General features: G+C 49.3%; 1 protein-coding gene across 1 annotated transcript in view; it reads right to left on the bottom strand.

Annotated features, from left to right (window-relative positions):
• The window catches only part of MGLL (monoglyceride lipase), a 401877-nt gene that overhangs the window by 149854 nt on the left and 245539 nt on the right, over positions 1–6484 (bottom strand). The gene's annotated exons all lie outside the window — the stretch shown is intronic.

Here is a 6484-nt window from a genome sequence, read left to right as displayed (position 1 = left end):
CTGGGAGGACAGGCACGCGCCACCACGCCCGGCTCGTTTTTTTCTATGTGTTTTTAGTCGTCCCAGTTCTTTATTTTTTAGTAGCGACGGGGGTCTCGCTCTCGCTCAGGCCGGCCTCGAATTTCCGGCCTCGAGCGATCCTCCCGCCTCGGCCTCCCTCCCAGACTGCTGGGACGACAGGCGCGAGCCTCCGCGCCCGGCCTTCTCCCCTCGTCTTCAAACTCTCTTTTCGGGGACAAGGCCGCCCCCCACTGTCACCCCGGGGGGACCCGCGGGGGCTTTGGAGGCCGCCCCGGCCGGGCTCGTGGGTCCCCGTCGTCCCCGCCGTGTGCGGGGACAGTCCCCCCACCGTCTCCCTGTTGACGGGACGAGGTCGGGGGCCTCCAGCCTCGTGAGCCGGGCGGTGGCCTCCTCGTCCTGCTGGAGGCAGCGGGCCTCGACCCCTTTTGTGGAGGCCTCCCTGGACAGCCTCCACTCGTGCCTAGAATTTTCTTTCTGGGCTTCTGGGACCAAACGCTCGGGCGGGCGGGCGGGGTGGTGGCCCCTCGGGGGTCGGCGACCTTCCCCGAGGCCACCGAGGAACCCCAGGGGTGAAAGGCCGCGACCTTTGACCCTGCTACTGCCCCCCCCAAGTCGAGGCTGTGGAGGCTCCCCGCGGTCCCCACGCCGTGTCCGTGTCGGGGACGACAGGCAAGTCCCCAAATCGGGGACGGGACGGAGGACGGGCCTCACTCGCGCACGCGGCAGCCTCCACCTCCTGGCCTCCAGCGATCCTCCTGCCTCGGCCTCCCTTCCCAGCACGAGGGACCAGAGCGGCCCCTCCCGCACCGCACGTGGCCTTGTGGGGACCCGGTCCCCGGGGTTGGGGGGGCCCAGTGACCCCAAGTGTTTGCAGCCGTGACCTCCCCGCGGGGGGCACAAGTGACAGCAGGTGACAAACGACCAATAAAGCCGGTTCCGGCCTCGAGTGACGTTTTCTTCACCCCCCCCAAAAAAACAAAAAAGTAGAGGCCGGAGCCTCGCGGCGTTGGAGGCCGGGCCGGGAGGTCCCCGAGTGTCCCCTGAGGGGCGTCCGGCCCCCGTAGGGGTCAGAAGGGGCCCCGGGTGGGCGGGAGGGAGGCTGCTCCTTCTAGAAGGTTCCAGGAGTCTCCAGGGGGAGGCCGGCCTCACTTTCGCATTTCTCTGGACCCCCCGGACGCGGCCTCGCCTCCCCGGCCTCCTCGGTGGCCCTCCGGGGACAGGGTTAAGGGGACGCCCCCGCCCAGCCGGGCTCTGGCCGGCCTCCGGGCTTCATTGTGCTCTGGGCCTCCGCCCCGGGCCTCCACCTGGAAGTGGCTTTGCCCCCGTGTAAGGTCACGACCTCCACCCGGGCGGTGCGAGGCTCAGGGAACTCGTGCCTCAGTTTCCCCGCCACCTTTCCCGCTTGCACGGGAGTCGCACGCCGGCCTGACGTCTCGCTGCTTCAGCCTCTACTGGGGGGTGGGGTGGGGTGGGGGGAGGGTGGAAGAGGAAGCGGCTCGCGCCCGTCTTTCCAGATGGGGAAACTGAGTCCCCGGGGGAATGAGAGGACTGGCGGGCGTGAGCCTCCCAGCGAGGTCCTGGGTGGGGGGGAAGGAGGGCGAGGCTGGCTTACGGAGGCCCGGCCTCCACTCCGCCCGCCAGCGCCTCACGCCGAGAGTCCCCGGGGTCCCCGGCCACTCGTCCAGCATCGGGGGACGAGGACCAGAGGCCGTCCCCGCCCGGGGAGAGCGAGCGCGCCCCGTGTGCTCGGGTCACTGCGCGGAGAACTCCTATTCATGCCTCAAAACCCCGTTCTCCAAGGGCAGAAATACCCGGATGCCGCACAGCGCGGAAAGGAGCCAGGGGGGCGCGCTTTTATTTCCTTTTCGAGACAGTGTCGCCCGGGCTGGAGTGAGCGCCATGGCCTCAGCCTCGCTCACAGCAGCCTCCGACTCCTGGCCTCAAGCGAGCCTCCCGCCTCGGCCTCCCTCCCGAGTAGCTGGGACGACAGGCACGCGCCACCACGCCCGGCTCGTTTTTTCTATATATATCAGTTGGCCAATTAGTTTCTTTCTATTTATAGTAGAGACGGGGTCTCGCTCTTGCTCAGGCTGGTTTCGAACTGACCTCGAGCGAGCCTCCTGCCTCAGCCTCCCTCCCAGAGTGCCGGGACGACAGGCGTGCGCCTCCGCACGTTCTTCATGGAATGAGCTAGAAGAATCTGCAAGCTGGGCTGTCAGGGAGACACACAAAATGCGAGGATGGTTCATGTCTGTGTTCAAAAGGGGTGTGGAGGCCGGGCGCGGAGGCTCACGCCTGAAATCCCAGCACGCTGGGAGGCCGAGGCGGGAGGCTCGCTCGAGGTCAGGAGGTGAGGGCCAGCCTGAGCAAGAGCGAGACCCCGTCTCTACTAAAAAAAAACATAGAAATGAGCCAAAAAACTAAAAATATATAGAAAAAATGAGCCGGGCGTGGAGGCGCATGCCTGGAGTCCCAGCTACTCTGGAGGGAGGCCGAGGCAGGAGGCTCGCTCGAGGCCAGGAAGTGGAGGCTGCTGTGAGCGAGGCTGTGCCTCAAAAAAACAAACAAAAAAAATCCCACGTCACACATACAGACTTTTTCCAAAAAATTAAAAGCCCACTCCAGCAAGCTTTCCCTGACTGCTGTTTCTTTATTATTATTTATTTTTATTTTCTTTCTAAAAATATATCTGACTTTTTTCATTTTCTTTATTTCTTTTTTCCTTTAGGCAAAGGTCCTTTTTTGTGTTCCTATATTTTTATTATTTGTCTTTTTTTATTTTTATTGTTTATGCTTGTGTCCCAATATATTTATTTACCTTATTTTTATTATTTGTTAATAAACAATTATTTTTTATTATTTTTATAAATTTAAATACTTCTTTGAATCTTTTATCTTTTCATTCTTATTATCTTTTTTATTTATTTTGACATCACCATCCTAGCATATTTCAGTAATTATTTAGTTATTTATGTTTATGAATTTAAATGTGTCTTTAAATCTTTTATCGTTTTATTCTTATTTTTTTATTTATTGTGACATCACCATCTTAGCATATTTCAGTAATTATCATTTAGTTTTTTATTTTTATAAATTTAAATATGTCTTTAAATCTTCTATCTTTTTATTACACTTTTATTTTCTATTTTTTTTTTTTTTTTTTAAGACAGAGTCTCTCTTTGTTGTCCAGGCTAGAGTGAGTGCCGTGGCGTCAGCCTCGCTCACAGCAACCTCAAACTCCTGGGCTCAAGCGATCCTCCTGCCTCAGCCTCCCGAGTAGCTGGGACTACAGGCACGAGCCACCATGCCTAGCTGATTTTTATATTATATATATTAGTTGGCCAATTAATTTCTTTCTATTTATAGTAGAGACGGGGTCTGGCTCTTGCTCAGGCTGGCCTCGAACTCCTGACCTCGAGCAATCCGCCCGCCTCGGCCTCCCAGAGAGCTAGGATTACAGGCGTGAGCCACCGCGCCCGGCCTTATTTTCTATTTTGACATCACCATCTCAGCATGTCTAAATAATTATTATTTAGTTTTTTAATTATTTTTATAAATTTAAATATATCTTTAAATCTATCTTTTTATTTTATTTTCTATTTTGACATCACCGTCTTAGCATATTTAAGTAATTATTATTTAATTTTTTTATTTATTTTTATAAATTTAAATATATCTCTAAATCTTCTATCTTTTTATTTTCTATTTTGACATCACCATCTTAGCATATTTAAATAGTTATTTAGTTTATTTATTTTTATACATTTAAATACGTCTTTAAATCTTTTTATTTTATTTTTTATCTATTTTGACATCACCATCTTAGCATATTTGAATAATTATTTTTTTATTTTTATAAATTTAAATATATCTTTAAATCTTCTATCTTTTTTTTTTTAATGTAATCAAGATGTTTGTAAATCTTTTTATTACACTTTTATTTTCTATCTATTTTGACATCACCATCTCAGCATGTTTAAATAATTATTATTTAGTTTTTTAATTATTTTTATAAATTTAAATATATCTTTAAATCTTCTATCTTTTCATTTTATTTTCTATTTTGACATCACCATCTTAGCATATTTAAGTAATTATTTAATTTTTTTATTTATTTTTATAAATTTAAATATATCTCTAAATCTTTTTATTTTCTATTTTGACATCACCATCTTAGCATATTTAAATAGTTATTTAGTTTATTTATTTTTATAAATTTAAATACGTCTTTAAATCTTCTATCTTTTTATTTTTTATCTATTTTGACATCACCATCTTAGCATATTTGAATAATTATTTTTTTATTTTTATAAATTTAAATATATCTTTAAATCTTCTTTTTATTACACTTTTATTTTCTATCTATTTTGACATCACCATCTCAGCATGTTTAAATAATTATTATTTAGTCTTCTAATTATTTTTATAAATTTAAATATATCTCTAAATCTTCTATCTTTTTATTTTTATTTCCTATTCTGACATCACCATCTTAGCATATTTAAGTAATTATTATTTAATTTTTTTATTTATTTTTATAAATTTAAATATATCTCTAAATCTTTTTATTTTCTATTTTGACATCACCATCTTAGCATATTTAAATAGTTATTTAGTTTATTTATTTTTATACATTTAAATACGTCTTTAAATCTTTTTATTTTATTTTTTATCTATTTTGACATCACCATCTTAGCATATTTGAATAATTATTTTTTTATTTTTATAAATTTAAATATATCTTTAAATCTTCTCTTTTTATTACACTTTTATTTTCTATCTATTTTGACATCACCATCTCAGCATGTTTAAATAATTATTATTTAGTCTTCTAATTATTTTTATAAATTTAAATATATCTTTAAATCTTTTTATTTTCTATTTTGACATCACCATCTTAGCATATTTAAATAGTTGTTATTTAGTTTATTTTTATAAATTTAAATATATCTCTAAATCTTCTATCTTTTTATTTTTATTTCCTATTCTGACATCACCATCTTAGCATATTTAAATAGTTATTATTTAATTTTTTTATTTATTTTTATACATTTAAATGTATCTCTAAATCTTTTTATTTTTATTTTCTATTCTGACATCACCATCTTAGCATATTTAAGTAATTATCATTTAATTTTTTTTACTTATTTTCATAAATTTAAACACGTCTCTAACTCTTCTATCTTTTCCTTTGTGTTTTCTGCTCTGACGTCACCGCCTGGGCGTGTCCAAGCGGCTGCGCCCTGGGCTCCTCTTTCTCCCAGAGCGCATGCGCGCCGTCTCCATGGCGACAGGGCCCGCACTCCCCTCCCCCCCAGCGCTGGGACCCTGCCCCGGGGGAGTCCGGACCCGGAGGCTCCCCGGCCTCACTGGTGGAGGCCCGGGAGGGAGGCTGCAGGGCCCAGGGCAGCAGGAGGACAAAGGACGGCCTCCCTGTGTCCCCGACCCCCTCCCCGCATTCGGGGTCCCCCCTGTCACCCCAACACCCCTGGGTCCCTCCCCCCACCCCCGCCGGCCTCTGTCCTCCTCCCGGTCCGCTCCAGTTCCAGCTTATTTTTTTGGGGGGGGAACGCCCAGATCTGGGGGGGACGGGGGCGTGTGGGGTCACCTGGGGGGGGGAGGACACGCCGTGACCTTGAGGACGCGGGATCGAGGACAGCGAGACCCGCCCCGGGGGTGGAGGCCGGGGCGCGAGGACCGCGGAGGCCGGGGCGCGAGGACCGCGGAGGCCGGGGCGGGAGGACCGCGGAGGCCGGGGCGCGAGGACGGTGGAGGCCGGGGCGCGGGGGGGAGCCGGAGGTCACAGAACCAATGACGGGGGACGAGGCCACCAGAGGACGGGGTGACAACCCAGAAGACGGGGGACCCGGTGGGGACGGAGGCCGGTGACAAGGACGGAGGTCGCAGGTGCACCGAGGTCGCCGGGGGTCAGGGGACAAGGTTCAGAGTGTGTCCCCACGTGTCCCCGTGACCCCGACTCTCTCTGTCCCTCCCCCAGTGTGTCCCCACGTGTCCCCGTGACCCCGACTCTCTCTGTCCCTCCCCCAGTGTCCCCACGTGTCCCCGTGACCCCAACTCTCTGTCCCTCCCCCAGTGTGTCCCCACGTGTCCCCGTGACCCCGACTCTCTCTGTCCCTCCCCCAGTGTGTCCCCACGTGTCCCCGTGACCCCGACTCTCTCTGTCCCTCCCCCAGTGTCCCCACGTGTCCCCGTGACCCCAACTCTCTGTCCCTCCCCCAGTGTGTCCCCACGTGTCCCCGTGACCCCGACTCTCTCTGTCCCTCCCCCAGTGTGTCCCCACGTGTCCCCGTGACCCCGACTCTCTCTGTCCCTCCCCCAGTGTGTCCACACGTGTCCCCGTGACCCCGACTCTCTCTGTCCCTCCCCCAGTGTGTCCCCACGTGTCCCCGTGACCCCGACTCTCTGTCCCTCCCCCAGTGTGTCCCCACGTGTCCCCCGTGAC

Source organism: Microcebus murinus, chromosome 20, assembly GCF_040939455.1.
Source record: "Microcebus murinus isolate Inina chromosome 20, M.murinus_Inina_mat1.0, whole genome shotgun sequence".
In the NCBI taxonomy this organism is placed as follows: Eukaryota; Metazoa; Chordata; class Mammalia; order Primates; family Cheirogaleidae; genus Microcebus; species Microcebus murinus.
This window is presented reverse-complemented; position numbering and strand designations above follow the sequence as displayed.